General features: G+C 39.5%; 1 long non-coding RNA gene across 1 annotated transcript in view; it reads left to right on the plus strand.

Moving 5' to 3' along the window:
- The window catches only part of LOC149031653 (uncharacterized), a 32,053-nt gene that overhangs the window by 4,608 nt on the left and 9,573 nt on the right, over positions 1-17,872 (plus strand). The window contains exons 2-3 of the long non-coding RNA XR_016177582.1: positions 9,472-9,713; positions 9,790-9,901. This is a non-coding gene — a long non-coding RNA (uncharacterized LOC149031653). The remainder of the gene's footprint in view (positions 1-9,471; positions 9,714-9,789; positions 9,902-17,872) is intronic.

Below are 17,872 nucleotides of genomic sequence, written 5' to 3' on the forward strand. Positions count from 1 at the left end.
TCGTCGACATCGGGCAAGTCGATTGGCCAAAGACCATGCAAAAATAGGGGTAAGAGATGAAACGGAAGGCAGCAGCCGTCTAACCGAATTTAGCGATTTTTAATTCCCAGGATTCGACGGACCCGATCCAATACTACGAGGGGTGCCTCACCCTAAATCGCTAATAAGGCTTCACAAACCTCTGTACATCCCGTCGACAGGGATTTTCGTATTTGGTTCTCATCCTCTTCAATGACGCATTGAATGCACGATCAAACGATACTTTTTTCTGTTTCTTAATACAATCATATAAAGTATTTAGTCTTATTGAAAATACCTAACTTCTTCCTATACTATAATTATTTTTCTAATTTCTTCTCATTCGACTTTAATTAATGTTACGTGCTTTTAATATCTCATACGCATATACATTCCATAGATTGTAAAGTAAATTTTAAACTATATAATTTCATTCTAAATTTGTTTGATTTAAATAAATGAAACGTGTGGGAATTGATTGGAAAATTTTAAGGACAAATATTCTCGTATTTCCAGTATTGATATCGTAGTAAGATGAGTTATAGATTAATATAATTAGACATTAATTCGTACCTAAAAGAAACATTGTTATATTATCACAAAATAATTATTGTACAATTCGTAAATTCGAATGAAAAATTTAGGAAATAAAGAAAGAAAACCTAAATAAATATATGAATGGTTCTTGAGTATTTACTAAGCATCGATACACAACGAAAGCGAAGTTGAGAACCATTGGGTATTGATGCTCGATCACGCAACCCCCGGAGGTTTAATTAAATACAACTCCTGCTTCCTACGTTTCGCCACTAAGGCCGATGAAACGAAGAGATATTTTTCACAGAAACCACGTCGCAAGACTAGCTCATACAAAAGTTTAAATAGTGTCCCATCACCATGGTTTAAACATCGAATAGTCATGCTAAGTAAACAATATGATGAGATAAAAACAAATTCTCTTTTCTTATAGATATTCTTTAGTTTTAGTTTACATAATTTAACTTCTTGATATGTTTTCCTGTATCATGTAATTCACGACGGGATATATCGTTCTATTTAAATTGGTGGTACGGAAAATAGAGGGGTTGAACAATAAGAAGAAGAGAAGAAGAAGAAAGAAGAAGAGACGTGAGAAGAGAAACTCATAAGACGAAACGAGATTCCAGACTTTAGTCTAAACGACCGATTTAGTAGCTTTCCACAGCAAATATCCCGCAGAGTTAATAACCTTAATCCGAGAAAACGATATTGGTTTGCGTTTTGTTATCAACATTTCAAAAAAAAAAAAGAATAGAATTACGATTATAATAATTAAATTAATAATTAAAATAAAATAAGGTTGTTGATTAATTACGAAAATAAGAATCTACGTGCGGTAAATGAGTGAAAGTGAGAGAGAGAAAGAGAGAGAGAGAGAGAGAGAATGCGTGAGTTTACATATGCGTGTATGTGTTTGTGTGTGTAGAAGCTATCCATATTAGATTGATCGGTTGGTTATAGACGATCCTATCGTACCTATCGGTTTGTGACGTTGGTAGCAATGCTAGTAGGGATATGACAGGCGCGCATGGCACGGGCTTTGCAACACCCCCCGCGTCAAGAATTCGCGTAGACCCGATGGGGGACCATAATTAACCGAATACCAATACTCAGCCACGTTCGCCCGACTCCATCTGCGACATACGCGATCCACCATGCGCGTAATTCTCTACGCACCTGTTCTCGCTGTTCGTGCGAATCTAGGTAGAGGTACATGCATACCTATCTGTAACACACAGACACTGGAGATAGACATTTAGAAGAAAATAAAAAAAGATTATAAGATAAAATTTAAATCGTTGTCATATATAATTTCGATTAGACATCCTTTTTTCTTTCTTGATAAGAAAAAGGTAAACTAGGTAAAGATTTTTCTATGGTAAAGGATGAAGTCGATAAATTGAAGATTCTTCTTTTTACGATATAGAAAAGAAGAATACTAAGAAGAAGAAGAAGATAGATACTGATTAAAAATTCTCTTTCACAACACAGTGTAGGTAACGTCGAGAAATAAAAAAAGAACAAGAAGAAGAAATAAAAGGGAAAGAAAAAGAAAAAAAAAGAAGAAACAAGAGAGGAGAGAACCGTTATGTATGTCCCTCCGTGTAACATCTGCTATTCTGCAAAAAGAGGCAAAGAAATAAGTAGGATGAGGATAAGGAGGAGGAGAAAGCGGAAAAGAGAAGAAAGAACTACCGGTATCTTTCTCGGTTGTTAGAAACATGGAAGAAAGAGGGAAAGAAAGAGTAAGAGAGATAGTAGTAGTATTCTCTGTAAAGTCCGACCTCCCTTCAAGAAGAGAGAGAGACTCCCACCCACCCCTTCCTGTCAGCAGAGAACCGAGTGCGAGAGAGAAACCCCCACCCCTTTACGGGTCTGCCGGTGGTGGCGGCGGTGTCGTATCTTGGCCTCCGTGGCGCGCCGCTCTATCGACGTACAGCCGCGGCCTCTTCCTCACCTTCTCCCGTTTCGTCGTCTCTCCTTTCCTCTCCTTTCCTCTCTCTCTTCCTTCTCCGATTTATATATATATATATATATGAGTATATACACGTCTTTCTCTCCTTCTTTCCTTCCTTCCTTCCTGCCTGCTTTCCTTCTCTCGACTCTTCCCTCTCCTCAACATCCCACAGTATTTCTCCGTAACTCGCGATTGCCGAGATAGCGAGGATATAATTCGAAGGATCTCACTCTCTCTCTCTCTCTCTCTCTCTCTCTCTCTTTCTCTCTCTCTCTCTCTCACTCCCTCTATATCTTCTCCTGGTACTTCTACTAGAAGAGACAGAGACAACGGATAAGAACGCAACGTTATTGAGATATCTCGGAAACTTCAGTCAAATCTACTACGCGTATCAACAGTTTCTATAGATTCTTACCTTAACGTAGATCAATGAGATTTATTTATTACGAGAAACTTTGTGTATTATTAATAAGGATAAAAATCGATTCTTGTTTTTAGTTAGACTCTGGACACGTCTGTGCATAAAATGTATGTATATGCATATATATATGTTACACTATATATTATATGTACATGTATTATATCTATGCATATACATTGGAAAAGTGTGAAGATCAAGAGGACCGGTCAGGTAGTACTCGCGGTGTACTTGGGGAATACGCGTGGTCCTAAATCAGGGTTGATATGCTCGAAACAATTCGACCCTCGGAGGATGGTGTCCGGCTACACAGGCGCTTGCCTCGGCATGGGTATAGCACGGAAGAAGATTTAATTAAGCCGGGACCGATTTATCTCCCTGACAGCTAACTCCGTCCTTTCTACCCATCTCTTCCTCCTCTTTCGAATCCTCGTCCCCTCAAACCCTACGACACGTTTCTAGGCGTCTGGACTTGCCGAAGGGCGAAACCCTTTCGACGGAGAGGAAGCGACTCCGTCGTAGGTGTTTCCGCTACCCGCATTCCCTTTTATCGATACCTTCAAACCAGTTCTACGGAATCAAATTAAAGCGTGCGATAAATACCTACGTTTGTTTCATGAACACTTAGGATCTCGACAGGACTTTTGTTCTTTTTATTTTTCCCATTCTTTTTCTCTTTTTCTTTGTATTTTTTTCTTTCTCCAGAAAAAAAAGGAAAAAAGTTATTAGGGACCGTAATTTTATCCGGAAGAAAAGTAAAGGAGAATATTTCATCGACGATCGATGATCTCTAACCAAGGTTGCGAGCACGTATGATGCTCTCTTCTCGGTTCACTCTTCTGCCTCACTCGAGGGACCACCAGCAGCACCCTCCTGCAATTATTAATTAACGCTCCCCTCTCAAGGCATTAACGCGGCTAAGAGCAGTACCCTTCGCGTCTCTACCACCCTCACGGTTTCCTCAAACCCCTTGCCACTGGCTCAAAGCAGCTCGAAGTAACGATACACCTTGCTTCTAGAGTACCGAGTCGTGTGAAAGTGCGAGTAAGATGAAAATAGGAAGATAGAGCGAAAGAGAGAGGGAGAGAGAAATTTCGACCTACCGATCTTTACTTTCTTTTAATAAGAACGATAACTATCTTTTTTGAATATCTAACTATCGTGAAAATGAAATCGTTGGTGCAGTTTAACGGACAATAAAGTTAGTCTCCCAACGAACGGTATGACATATACGTCATACTTTCTAACACGCTTATATGTGTGTGTGTATAACTCGCGATACGGAGACAAAGGGCTCGCGAATTCAACATTACATATTCTTGGGATGGAGTATAGAATTCTGCATTTATATATATATGTATACGTATATGTATATGTATATGTATATGCAGTACCAACAGCTTCTCTGGGTCCTAGTGGTCCGCGTAGCGGGATAAGGATTTATAGTTTAATATCTCGAGCGGCCGGGACGCCGTCACATTTTCAACCCCCGAGAGAAACTATACGTACGACGTTGCTACCACCAGGACCTTTTCTCTAACCCCCTCCCGCCGGATTCTCCTCCTACTTTCCCCTAACACAGAGTCCGTCTATTCACCGAGAGCTTTCTAGTCTCAGGACATCCGAAGCGATGGCTTTGCTACATATCCGTGTGAGGACGATCACGGTTTTAGGATTCCAAAGAAGATTTGTTTCGATTTGATAGTGTCGTTTAAAGGTGTTGATACGCTCGTTAGATTGGAAATGCGTGACCCGAGCTTGATGTTCAAAGCTTTACTGTTTTTCTGAAAGGAAGAAATAAAGAGACAGATAAGGTATATGCTTGGAAAATAAAAAAACACTAAACAATGTGTTTTATTTGAAAGATTTCAAACTAAGAAATTTTTTTTTTTTGTCAATTTTGAAGGATTAGTTTAAACTAGAATTTTTGTTCGAAATAATGTTGATCGTTGTACGATAGATGGATGTTGTTCGTTGAATTAATATTATATTTTAAATTACTTTTTTAAAAATAAATATCAAAGAGAGAAAATAAAGTTTAAGTTTATCAAATAAATTTAAAGTAAACTCTCTCTATCTCTCTCTCTCTCGCTCTTTCTCTCTCTCTCTCTCTCTCTCTCTCTCTCTCTATCTATCTATCTATCTATCTATCTATCTATCTATCTATCTATCTATCTATCTATCTATCTATCTCGCAGTAGTAAGCAAAGAAATCTTCTCTCAGTGGGTAGATGTTTTCATTTTAATCCGTACTCTGCTATGTACCCTTTTGATTTCTCTCTCTCTTTCTCTTCATTGGCCAAATTTCTCACAATACACGCACGTCATTAGAACGAGTTCGGACTATTGATAGCTATATCCGTTCGCTGGACGCTATCTCGTGTTCACCGAATAAAAATCCTATTTTGTGAGTAATTTTTTTTTCTCGTTTTCTCCCTTATTCTCTCTCTCTCTCTCTCTTTCTCTCTCTATCTCTCTCTTTTTTACCACTTTTTCCTTTTTTTTTAACTACAATTTATCCAAGAAAGATTTTAATGATCTTTCCTTGAAAAGATATTACATATTGGACAATGAACTCATCTATTAAAGAATCGCAATTTTGATAAATTTTTTATTAATATATCGAGCAATCGCTCAATTTATTTTTTAGATAATTTCTCACAATACACGCACACGTCATCAGAATAGTTTGTACTATCGAAAGCTATATTCGTTGGCTTGACACTGTCTCGTGTTCACCGAATAAAAATCCTATTTTGTGAGTAATTTTTTTGGCTCGTTTTCTATCTTTTTCACTTTTTCCTTCTCTTTTAACTACAATTTATCCAGGAAAGATTTTAATGATCTTTCCTTGAAAAGATATTACATATTGATCAATAAATTTGTCTGTTGAGAAATCACAATTTTGTTAAATTTTGGATAAATCGTGCTATCGTTCGTCAATTTATTTTTGAGAGATAATTTTGTAAGAATCTTTTTAAATAATAAAAATGTGAAAACATTTAAACACATCGGATACAAAGTATCCTCCGGCAATATAATCTCGTCCGGAAGTCTCTAAGATTCACAAGAATACAAGTCTGGATCGACAGGTACCTAGGGTCGCCGCCTACGGATATTAAAGGAAATGGCGGTATGATTAGTCGAATACGTGCGCTGGTTTCGTTTTAAGCGACTGAATTTCTGGCCTAAACTTTCGTCGACATATTCTATCCACTTTTCCGTTTGACGTAACGCGTGTTTAAATGTTGCATCGAATCAAAGACAAAATTTGTGCGTATTTTAAGGAAAAAATGAAATAAAGTTTTTTGATATTTTAAATGCAATTTATTAAACTCCAATATGTGCTATTTTGTTCGATAATTGTTTTCGTTATTATTGAGCAAATTCTTTCCATACTTTTATTGACTTTTCCAGGGATAAATGTTCGATCAATGTCATCTTTGACATCAAAATGTTCATATTACATGTCACAATTATGGGAACTATAAAGCATTGTTAAACAAGGGAAGTAGAAAAGTGAAATGGTCGAAAAATCGTCGACATTGTAATCCCGTGCATTCTGGTGACCACAAATGACCAAGAGGCGGCTGTTGAACTGCCTAGATCCTCGTGTTTTCGGAGGCTGTTTGCTTGATTTAGGGGCACGAAGTCTATGTAGTAAATAATCCTTTCTTCCACGTGTTACATGTTACACAGAGCAAATTCATTTGTTTTTCGACAAAAAGTTTTAAAATTCTTGATAGAAAAGGAATCGTTATTTTTCGATGAATTACCAACAGTCGAGAATCTTCTAAACCAAAGAGAAAGTTAGAGTTAGAAAGTCGGAGAGTTTCTAGGACGACAGTGAACGTAATTAAAGCATGTGTACAAGTCGAGGGAAACCGGTTCGCAAGTGCAAACATTCGGATTATTTACATACGAGCGGGTGCAAGCAGTGGTCTCTCTCTTTCTCTCTTATGGTTTGTCTTATAATATTAATAAGGGTAGTTTCCGGGCTGGCGTGCCGCGGATTCGGGGAAGGGCTCTGGCAAGAGCTATGCTCGCAATGTCCGGCAAGGGTGGCATATTGTAGATAGTCGTTCGTGTGGACCCCGGAGGGATGAAGTCTGGACCTTGTTAGAATGAGAATGCTAATTTATTAGGGCTTTTTGGAGGATGGGGATCGGGAGTACAGATACTACGATTTTTGGATTCTTCTTGGACGAATTCTCTTAAATGTAGATGGAAGAAAACAAAAGATATTATCAAGAATACATCAAAATAAAAATAATAAATATAATGATCGGTAGTTATGTAACTGTCAGTAAGAAGATTATGTTGATCCTAGTAAAAGTCGATAGGTGGAAGACAGGTTGGTTGGTTGGTGTGTTGGTTGGTTGGTTGGTTGGTTCGTTGGTTGGTTTGTTGGTTGGTTGGTTGGTAGGTAGCTAGGAAGGAAAGTTGTGCAAGGCACATCTTATCCAAGACGGCTGAGTGCGAAGACGCGAGTTGAGAGGATGTGAGACGAAGGAGGAGAGTAAGAGAAGAGGAGGAGAAGGTGGAATGTGGAAGGTAGGCGAGCCGAGGAGGTGGGGGTTCGGTGTGTTGTAGCCGAGTGGGTACCACCAGAGGTAGGTCTGGTTGGCCGCGGCGTCGGCGTCGGCGGCGTCGGCGGCGTCGGCGGCGGCAGCGACGGCGGCTGTCTTGGACAAAATCAATACTGTGGCCACCCATCCCTCGGCACCCCTTTCCTCATCCCTAACTCCCTCCTCTTGCTCACCCACCTAAGGTTACGGAGCAAGTCGGAGGACGAGGCGGAGGTGGTGGACGTGGCCTGGCGCGGGGAGGATGGCTGCAGATGCCGCGTAATTACCACCCTCAAGACACGTGTGGCGCTCGCGCATCCCCCGACACAGCCACCCTACTTCACCCCCTGCAACTCCGACCCCGTAACACCAGCCACGCAACTCAAACGCAACGTTGCATCGTACTCGATCCCGATCCTAGACTATCACCATCTACCTCTTCCTTCCTTCCTTCCTTCCTTCGTTCCTCTCTCCCTCTCTACCTACCTATCTTTCTTTCTACTTTTTTTTCTCATCCTCCTTTTTTCCAAGGATATCTCTTTATTAAAAGTATAACTCCTGATATCCTCCTCATCAGTGTCGGATTCCTCTTATCCCTTTTTCTCTGCAAGCTGCTTCTGCTATTGCTAACGGTGGCTCGTATCCAACCCACGACGAGTTCGTGTTCTTCTCTCTTTCTTTCTTCCTCTTCCTTTCTTCGTTCGTTCGTTCGATCGTTCATGCTTTCGAATAACTTTCTTTCTCCTACAGAAAGCTTAGCGCAACAAAAACTTTACTGAACTTGCTAAGTTTATTCGGATACAATAAAGATTTTAAATATTGTTTGAACATTTTCTTTATTTTTATAAACATTAATTATTCAAATTAGGAAATATATTGGATATCGATATTTTAATGCAACTTGATGTGATAGACGATATATCTATTCAATATATCTCATGCATATACGTTTATATAGAAGTTATATAATAGATACATATGTGCCCTTACGACTCGGGACGGTTCACCCTTAGCCGAAGTAACGATAGTTGAGAAACTTGAGAATGCTTGGACGGCGACGGGGCAGCGTGAGATCCGCGGCATCTGGTTGGTAGTTAAAATGCATGTAGTCCTCTGTGAGAGTCCCGTATTCAAATACAGGATCAGTCCTTCTTCGGCCTCTCTGTAACTGATCCCGATCTCGATCTCGAACCCTATCCACCTCCTGCCTCGGGAGAAGAAGAACTTTTCTTCCTCTTGCTTTACCAAGGGTTTTCAGAATTCTCTTTCTCTCTTCTGTTTCTTTTTTTTCTTTTTATCTCAACGTGTACTCGACGTTTTCTCAACTTAGATTTTCCCACATGCGTTTCTCGACCATACGATTTCTCCGGTAAGAACGGTGCAAGCTTTTACTGTACGTTTAAAAAAAAAAAATTCGACTTCGTGTTTTTATTTTTTTTAATTTCTTTTTTCTATTGTTCTCGAAAGAAGGTGAATTATTGAAAGCATAGAAGCGGTATAATTTTCGAACGATAGGATAAAAGAGAGCACGAGTAACAGAAGGAAACATCGAAAAGTTTCTCAGTATAATGGTCAGAGGGGGAAAACGAACGAAGCGTTCACAACGCTTGAAACGTTTTTATCGTCCGATCCCGAGAGTTCGTTCGTTGGTTGGGTTGGTTGGTTGGTTCGTTCGTTCTTTATCCGTAGTTTGGATCTCCCTTTTTCGGCCACTGCCATTCGATATTGTATTCATAGCCAGTGCTAAGAGACAGCTATTGGAGTGATTCACGATCGCGGAACCGACAGAATTCATATTAGGAGAAAAATGTCGTAGTCGTGTTCTTCCTTGCCCTATTTCAAAGCGTTCCATGCATTTATTTTCAGTTGAGGAAACTCTTTCCTTTTTCTCATCTACCCCCAAATCGAATGGTCACTTCTTTCTATCTCTCTTCCTTCATTTTATTTAAATTGTTTTGATTTTCTTTTAGGAAACTGACCAAAAAGCAAGTGGAAGTTTAGCTGCTACGAAATTGACTAGCATTTCTAGCGACACCGAGTCAGTCGTCCTGTTGTTACGTCGCGATCTGCGAAAAGAGTAAAGAGGATCACACGAGAGAAAGAAAAGGACAAAGGAGGTGGAAGCTGCTGCGAGAGCTCCGGCTACTCCATGCATGTATCCAGCTTAGCCGTGACCACAGTTTAAGGAGCTTTGGCTTTTGTTTAATCCCGTGTGAGTAAAAATGAGACGAGAGCCGATCCTACGGCGATCCTAACACACTAGCTCACACTGAGTTTCTGATTCGCAGGAAAATCCCTTTTGCGGAGCTCTGACGCGAACGAAAAAGGGTCACCCGTGAAACTAGAAAGGCTTCTCACCTGTTAAGTTAGCTGAACAACAGACCGATCTGTCACAACGTGGTAAGAGAGATAAGTTTAGTTTAAAAAAAGGAAAAAAAAAACAAAAAAAAAATACTTTCTGTAATAAAATAATTAAGAATCATAAAAGAAACGAAAGAAAAGAAAATCATCGTTTGAACGGAAATCTTGGAATATGCTCGAGTCCGATGACCGTTTGTATCGCGTTTTCTCCTCAATTACATCAATCCACTCACGACCCCCGCGTAACGGAGCGTCGTACTCGAATCGAAGCCCTCTGCTCGGTCCTTAATCGGTCAAGTGATCGTAGTCCAGGCTCGTCCTGGTCGGAAAGCGAGAGGAGAGAATCGGTTGGAGAAGTTGGAGAAGGCGGAGAGTGGAGATAGAATGAGATAGAATGAGAGAAACAGAAAGAGATAAACAGACAGATAGATAGAGAGAAAGGGAGTGAGGTCAGGAGAAATGGCTAATTCCGGATATTTATGTAGGGGGTAAAGTAGGGGTTGTTACGGGCCTCGAGATCGCCGCTATAACCCTAGAGAGCCAGAAGCGACCAACTGACCAGAAAATTAACCCTCCAGTCGATCCGATAGACCGGACCAGCGGCGGAACCGGACGAATCCTTCCTTCCTTCCTTGGCTTTCGCGTTGAGAAAGAGTGAGAAAGACATAGAGAAAGTCCGTAGCTGCTCTCTCGACCTTTTTCCACTGCGCATGAATCCTCGTCGGATTAATCTCTATCCCGGATCCATCTCCTATTAGACGTACACTCACTTCGATCGCGAGTTGTATCGTGAGTTGTTCCCTACCTCACTCGATTATATGCGCCCACTTATGACTCGGTATTAAAGGATTTGAACGCCTATGATCATCGTTCTCATTTATTCTCCTTGTCGCGTTTAAATTCATTTTCATATCAGACAGATGAAGAGAAAAAAAATAGAGAATGAGATGAAAAAAAGAATGGGAGAAAGAGAAAGAGTGAGAAAGAGTGAGAAAGACCTTACTTTATTAATCAGAGTTCACGGTGTTCGTTCAGAAGACACGCGTTCCTAGCAGCATCGTCGGACGTTTTACCAACACCAACTCGGCTGGCAGCAGCTCCCAATAAAAGTCAACAAAAGACTAACGATTCATCCGGCTAATGGAAAAGTCCGAAAACAGAAGCGCAGCCACGCCAGTATCTTTCTCTCTCCATCTCTCTTTATCTCTCTCTCACTCTTTATCTCTTGTTGCCCTGGTGCCTCTACTACCGCTCATAATTAAGCAGACTTTTAGCAGATTAGATCCGCAATTTCAACCACGCCACGTTCAGAGCATTCCCTGTCACGACGATTCACCTCTTACTTACAATTTTTTTGTCGAAATAGTAACAAGAAAGACGTAAGACTTTAAACACCGTCGGAAACTATCCGTGACCTTTTCGTTAGATCTTTTTTAAGAACGTAAAAGAATAATGAAATGGTATATTTTTTATTGTCCCTTAACCCTTTGAGTGCTATGAACGCATATATATGTCCAACGAAATTCAATCCGTGTACACTAAGAACGCATATATGTGATTATTATTTTTTTTCGAACTTCCTTGGCTTGAGACTCTTTTCGTTTCTTTTTATTTTCTTTTATTATATCAAAATAGTTCTAATTAGGAGAAAAATCATTCCATTTTCAGCGATTGCTAATGTAAAACATGCTTCGCACTCAAAGGGTTAAATAAATTATACGACTTTGACACGAAATAATTGCTAGTTCGATAAGTCGTCGTAGTCGTCGACTTGGGATTAGTCTTACTTAAGTCTTTGAAGAAAACGAAAAGGAAGGAGAGATAAAAAAAAATCCTTTGCACCCACTTAATCTGTCCTCGGAGTTTCTCAGGGTACCAAAGCAAGCCCCTTGTCGGCATATTGCAACCATTCGCGGCTATAAAAACCTTGCACGAGACTGAGTTTGCCTTAGTTAAAGAAAGAGAGAACGGTGAATGGGAGAGTAAGAAGAGTATGAGAGAGATTGAGAGAGAGAGAGAGAGAGAGAGAGAGAGAGAGAGAGAAGAACGAAAGGGGTTGTCGGATTGCCCGAGTGACAAATGGTTCGGAATAATACCACCCAGCCGAACGCCCGGCAGCCAACATCCAACATCCGGCATAGGTTCCCCTCAGCTTCCCCTTCGGCTTCCACCCCCGAGGCACGATATCGAAGGATCGTCTCTGACGGGGTGGCTGCGACAATATCGTTAAATGCTCGTCTTTGTTTTCCTTCGTGGCGTTTTCGAGGTCGAGACGTTTTAAAAAAGAACCCCCGCTGTAACCGTTCCAATCCTTTAGAAAATTCACCAACTAAAAAGAACTTTTCAACTTTCTTTTTTTTATCTTACAATATATTATAACGCGCGTTATTTAATGAATACTTTATTCTTCAAAACATGACAACATGATCGGGCGTTAGATAGTAAGACCTGTTAAGTTTAAAAATCTTAACGATGACTATAGGTATTACCATTCATCCATTCTTTTTATCGATATCTTTGAAAACTTCTTTGGAAGATAGAAAGTGACGTAGTAGTTCGAGATATAGATCCAGATTCGGTGGGTTTAGAGGGAGAAGAATAGGCTTCGAGAAATGGAGGACACAAAGCTACTTTAAATAAAGGAACGCTCCACCCATTGAACCCATTGTCGACCTCTGACGTTGACTGAACGAACGGCAAGTCCGCCGAATCCATCATCTCCATAGAAAAGCTTAATTATTTTCTGATGAAAGAAATCCCCTCGACTCCTGAATTGCTCCTTTTTTTTCTTCTTTTTTTCTTTTTTTTCTTCTTCTTCTCTTTTCTTCTCTTTCATCCTCAACGTCTTCTAGTGTTATTGTCGCGTATTCTTCATTGAACGGTACACCAAGAAGATTGGATAGAATTTTTCAATTGGAAAATTGTTTACCAAAGTTCGTTTCCCCATAAACCTTTATATTATCGCAGAACTAAGGAGAATTTTTGTTAGATTCGACATAATTTTTTGCTTAAATCAGTCAAATCTTCCGTTTGTAAGTAGATGTGCGGTCCTGTAAATGGATAATGTATATAGAAACAAAAATATGTAAGGTAAATAGGAACTCGTTTTGTTTCCGATGACATTCAAATGTGGCCTTTTTTAAAACCCGCTAACCCTAGAAGAAGCTCATCTCTCCTGTCCCTTTCAAATACCACCCTCCCTTTCGTAAAGAGTAGCGCCACGAGCAATCATGCTGAACCATATACACGAAAAAGTGTATCCATGCCGGCAAATAAATGGCGCTTGAAACAAACGAAAGACGACAACGACGTTTGTCTTTTCTCCGTGTTGGCGCGCGTGGAATTCAACAACCACCCTCGCTCGTCTTCTCTATCTCGCGAGAAAAAATAAGAAGTAAGAGAATGGGGTAGAGGATGGGGAAAGAAAAAAATATCACTGCCGGATTTTTGTGTCGGTTAGCCAAACGCTTCGGTTTAATGGTTCGTAAGTCTTCGAAGGGACGCCTCGAGCCGCGACTAAGACACTTTACCAAGCGGAAAAATGAGAATCTTCAAGGTGCATGGATTTTATAAAAAAGAAAAACAAAACAGAAACAAAAATAATACAAAATCCTTGGCAAATTTTTTTTCATCGTATTCGAATATGAAAAAAAATTCTTTTTACTTTTCTTTTTACTTTCTTCATTAATACGTAGTATCAAATATTTATCGATTATCGGGTTTTAATTAACGGAAAGGTTTTGCTCTTATAAAAATGGAATCATCCGAATCCTAATCGTTAAGTATTGGAAAACATAAAAATAAAAAGGCAAGAACATTTAGTTGTTCGTCCCTCTTTTATTTCGTTCTTTCAATACGTTAATGTCAATCGACGTTAGGAGTCTTTGTCTTCTGCTTCCCTCGAATGTTAAGGAGTGCAAAGGGGTTTTCACCACCACTCAAGCCTCCCGTACTCGAGGATGAAGCTTTATTTAGCAGATGATATTTACGACTTCCAATCCCGCGAGACCCTTCCAACTTTTATATTGTCTTTGGCAGAGTTACGCTTTTGGCGTTCAATGCCACGACTTTTACTATATTCCAAACCTCCTTCCTCACTTTTTTTTTCTTATTCTTATTCGTATTCTTTCTCTCTCTGGTTCATTTGAACATTTTCTCTCTCTCTCTCTCTCTCTCTCTCTCTTTCCTTCTTTCATTTCTTCTTCGATTTCATTCTTTTCCGGCAGACACCGAACTGATCGTTCTCCGAAAACGCACCTAAATGGAATTAAGGTCGTTTACCCTTTTTCGCGATAACACTTGAATCATCATTCGATATTATTCTTCTTGCTCTTGTTCTTCTTCTGTTTCGAACTCCAATGGAAACCTTGAACTCATCTGGATTCTACCAGCGACCTTGCAAATACTCAAAAAACACATTTACTATAGCCTTATTTTTACTTTTCAAAAGATTTTTCCCTTTGTACGAATTGATTTAGAGAAAAATGATCTCATATATATTTTCTGTTATATTTCCGAGGGTTAGTTATAGCATATCCGCAATTTTGTCGTCGGTATAGCCCTTCTCGTCATTCGGATATGAACCGAAGCAAACACATAGTAGGTAAACATAATATCATACGTAATAGAAAATTCTATCTCTTTTTTCTTTTTTATTAATTTATTTATTTAATCGAAAAAATCGATACTTCGCAAAAGTATATCATATAGGTATATATCGATTAAAGGTCGTTTTTCTTTTCGAAGATCGGTAGTACAAACGTGTAACTTTTGGGAAACAAGAAAATCGTGAACGGACATTGGTCGAAAGTAAGAAAATAAGGGTATACCATTTTTCATCGGACTAACCGAATTTGTCGAACACGGAGCTACGGGCAGGGGTTGGATCTAATTTCAGGGCCATTCCGATATATACGAGCGGCTACCCTCGCACGACCGATAGTCGTGAACTATCATTTGTTCGAATTACACTGTGCGACCCTCGACCTTTGTATCGGTGATCGTTTGTTACAATGAGTTCGAACGTGGCTTTTAATGATATCGCTATGTAACATCGTTGGTTATTTGAGAAATATACATGTATATATCTATATGTGTGTGCGTGATTATATGTACGTATATTTCCAATCGATTATAAATCAAATTAAATCAAATCGAATAAAATCAAGAAACAAATTAACAAAAGAAAAAGAAAGGTTGATTAGAATATTCAAATTTTCATGAAAGAAAGGAAAAAAGTAGTTTCTTTGACTCGGTTTGATTTGAACTTCAAAGAAACATCGACCGAAGGAAGAAGACCTTCCGATCCTTTAGCCTTAGAAGTAAAACCCTTTCATCCTCGATCCACCATCAAGAGGTCCTCTCTTGGTCCTGGTGTCCGCTGATGGGCTTCGAGCTTCCTGATCCACTCGAAGGGAAGGAAGGAAAAGGGGGTGCGAGGATGAAAATTATACGTACATAAGAGAAGCGGAAGGTGAGAGACTGGTACGTTAAAGAAATTAGAGAGATAATTCCTCGGACGAATACCCAATTTACCCTTTCGTCCGTACCAAGCGCCCTGGCCTTATTATCTAAAGTGCTCGGCTGGCGAAGGGTAACAAAAAATAAAAATAACATCCCTGACAGGAAGGAGAGAGAGAAAGAGAAAGAGAGAGAAAACTGGTGGAGGGTCAAGAGGAGTGGCAAGTGCACGCTGATGTCACTGGTGCGAACGAGAAAAGACAAAAAGTACCGAAGGATATCCTCCTTCCTTTTTCACTTCCTCTTTCTGTTCTTCTTCTTCTTCTTCTTCTTCTCTTTTTCTTTTTCTTTCCCTTTTATTTTTTCCTCTTCCTTCCCCTACTTCTTCTTCTTCTTTACCCTTTGTCTCTCTCTTCTCCACCATTTCTATTTTCCTACCAACTCTACACTCCTTTTCTGACTCGCGGACTATTCGAAACTTGGCCTGACACACGACGGGACGTCGAGATGCCAGGAAAACTTTTTCAGCTTTTATAATTTATTTACACCAGAGATATTTTCAACACTTATCTTTACCTTTACTTACATATCGTATACATATACTCCCGCACATACATACACTTTTTCCTGCAACTCTTCTTCCATCTTTCTTCGTTTTGTTTTTATCGTAGCTCGGAAAAAGCTTGCGAGAGGATACTTTAATCCGTTCAAATCCTTTACGAGGAAACATTCTAATCATAGAATGCATTTCTACCTAATCGTCTCCTTTATCTTTTCGGATCAAGATAAGTATCGATGTTATTTGAAATTTATAACTAATTAACGATCTATTTAACGTTGAGACGAGATCTATTTAAAGTGTTGTTTAATGAGATGACAAAAAATATTAGAGTAATGTTTCGAGATAAACATTAACGTTGATCAAAAATGTTTTTTCTATGTATAAATAAAAAAAAAAAATACTCTCTTACCGAAATAGACGCGTAAAAGACACGCGTATAAAATTTGTCTACATGTGTATACGCTTGATTGTAAAACAGATGGAAGAAGAGAAACACAGTCTTTCTCGCTATTTTGGGAGATGAACACAGGAACATGAATACGTTCGATCGATGAATCACTTCGTACAGCGTGACGTTGACGTTATAGAGAGTGGGATACAAAACGTTAGAGAGAAAGAGAAAGGACTAGAGTAAAAGAGAGAAATAGAGAGAGAAAGAGAAAGAGAGAGAAAGAGAAAGAGAGAGAAAGAGAAAGAGAGAGGAAAGAGAGAGAGAGAGAGGAAAGAGAGAGAGAGAGAGAAAGAGAGAAAGAGAAAGAGAGAAAGAGAGGAAAGAGAGAGAGAGAGAGAGAGAGAGAAAGAGATGGTTGTAGAAGGGTCGGATGCACCCCTTTGGCATATATGACAACGGCAGCTACCGGGTTGCAAGTCTAGGGTATGCAGGTGCGGGTGTATTAAAAAGCGGGGGTGGCTGCGGTCGCGTACCAATCACCCAACAGGGATAGAGGTTGAGGTAGAAGTGGTATAGGAAGAAGAGGAGGAACAGAACAGAGTAGCAGTCGACGCTGCTATAGAAAGAGAAAGAGAAAGAGAAAGAGAAAGAGAAAGAGAAAGAGAAAGAGAAAGAGAAAGAGAGAGAGAGAGAGAGAGAGAGAAAGGGATCGTACGGAGACAGTTTGTTCGATGAGAGGGAAAGAGATAGAAAAACATGACTAGACCCACGTGATCCTGTGAAATTTTAATCGTATCGTCATTGGGGTAGTTTGTTGCGATAACTCGACTGGTCGGGAAACGTGGAGAGATTTGGAAAAAGTGTTGGGGACGAAAGAGAATCGAGAGAACAACGAAGAAAAAGAGAAGAGAGAGAGAGATAGAATGGGAAGGACGATAGGGACTCTCTTTCTCACTCTCTTTTATTTTTAGGTTGGATCTAGTGACTTTTTGTAAACTCCTCTACCGGAAAACACGTGGACGTGCTTGTCTTCCATAATGGATATGGTAGTTTGCGAATAATGTTATCCGTGATCTTAAACAATAATTTGATATTTTTCCAATAAAGTTTTATTACACGAGGTGAATAAGATTGAGAAATTGTCAGATTAACATTGAAACAATATAAATTTTTGCTAAGCCCTATAGAAGTTGATTAGATTAGAAACTTGTCGTATCACCAACCTTTGTATATATAGTTTTGCAAGTTGACTTCAAATATTCTCCCAGTTTAACGTCTAATAACCGACCACTTGAATATTATTCGTGAAAAGGTAAAAGTGATTTATAACGAATTTTGTAAAACTACTCGGAAGTCGATGGAACGCCATCGGAACGGATCGAATATGTATTTTATCGAACGGTCAGCGCGCGAAAGGATATCAAATCTATCGCGGAAAGCGGTCGGCCGTACGTCATACATCCCACGTAAAACACAGACGAGTGGCGTGTGTCGACGGATATACGTCTCTCGTTCTAGGCACCAGAAATACAGACATACATAGAGAAAGAGAGAGATAAATATAGGAGATAGAGAAAGAAAGAGATAGAAAGATTCA

This window comes from Polistes dominula, unplaced genomic scaffold, assembly GCF_049000335.1.
Source record: "Polistes dominula isolate Pdom_NZ unplaced genomic scaffold, Pdom_raw_medaka contig_82, whole genome shotgun sequence".
Classification (NCBI taxonomy): Eukaryota; Metazoa; Arthropoda; class Insecta; order Hymenoptera; family Vespidae; genus Polistes; species Polistes dominula.